Source organism: Aptenodytes forsteri, unplaced genomic scaffold (assembly GCF_000699145.1).
Source record: "Aptenodytes forsteri isolate BGI_AS27 unplaced genomic scaffold, ASM69914v1 Scaffold149, whole genome shotgun sequence".
Lineage (NCBI taxonomy): Eukaryota > Metazoa > Chordata > Aves > Sphenisciformes > Spheniscidae > Aptenodytes > Aptenodytes forsteri.
In genome coordinates this window covers 494,449-495,813 of record NW_008795560.1, presented here as the reverse complement: position 1 = coordinate 495,813, position 1,365 = coordinate 494,449, and positions in this window count along the sequence as shown.

The following is a 1,365-nucleotide window of genomic DNA, read 5'->3' as shown; positions in this document are numbered from 1 at the left end:
CGCGGGACAGCTGGGGAAGAATCGCTGCACATCCCACCTGCAGCCGCTCTCCCCATCTGCTCCCGTGGCCAAACAAAGGGTGCCGGCGTGCCGAGCCTGGGGCCTTGCAAGGGGGAGAGAGAGAAATAATAAGAATAAAAAAGCGAGATGAGCCTCCCAGACCAGAGCAAGAGGAAACTCAGAGTGTTGGCAGAAGGAGGGGAGTCTTCATAAATAAAATGGGTGAAAAAGTTATCCCAATAGAGGTGAGGAAGGGCTGGTGGGGATGGGGCATCAGGCAGCGCCTGGCTTCCCTGGGAGCCTGCAGCGCGGCGGGGCTGGGGGTGGGCTGGGGCTGGGGCTGGGCTGGGAGGCAGGTTGGGCACAGCGGCCGGGATGCGCCGTGGGGCAGACGGCGAAGTGGTGGCAGGTCACCGGATTCCCTATTCCCTTGCAAAGCAATGGGGGTGCTCCACGCAGCGGTGTCGGCGCTGACCGTGCCCGCCAGCGCTGCCCTCGTGGCCAGCCGGCTCCCGGCCCTTGGCAGCCCGGCCCACCCTTTTGGCTGGCATTCCACTGGCACTGCCGGGGCTCAGCCGGCAGATGCACATCAGGTTCCACCAGATAAGCCTTCAGCCTTAGAGGGGTCGTACAGTTATTTTCAGTTTCCTTTGATCGATGGAAAGATTTTCTGATATTTCCATCTCCCTATCCATCTCAGAGACTTCAGCATTTCAGCGTCCCTTTGAAGCCAGGGATGTATTCTGAGGGGAAAGCTGGGCAATGGCACTCGACCTCGGGATGGCGAGCAGGTCTAGCCCGCTCTTTGCAGCGGTGGCATCAGTAAGAGCAGAGGGTGGGGCATCCCTCCGCTGCAGTTACAGCAACCCTCCCCATCCATCCCTGCCCCAAATTCCCGCCGGCATTCCCCCTAAACCATACCTTGGGGGCACTTGTTTCCCTCTCATCAGACCCGTGCCTTGTGTAAAGGACTTGGAGGACACCCTGCCAGGCAGTGACAAAGGTGTCCTGTCCCCAGCACCCTGCGTGGGGCCCTGGGCGAGAAGGGAGTGATGCCGCAGCTTCCGGCGAGCCACGGAGCTGGGGGCACGTTCAGCATGCTCACCAGCACCTGCTGAGCACGGGCTGTGAGCTGGAACGGGCTCCTCCGGGCACGCTGGTGCTAAAACCCCAGGGGAGGCTGCAAATGGGTGTGTGAGAGGGTAGGGGATGGAGAGGGGGAAAGGGGGCGATGGGACGGTCCTCTCCCGGGCAACGAGGAGGCGACAAGTCCCCAGCTCCCCCTTTATCCTCCCAATGAGACTTGGGCACAATCTGGGCAACTGCCCTCAATCCCAGTGCAGGCAGCACCGCTCCTTCGTATTT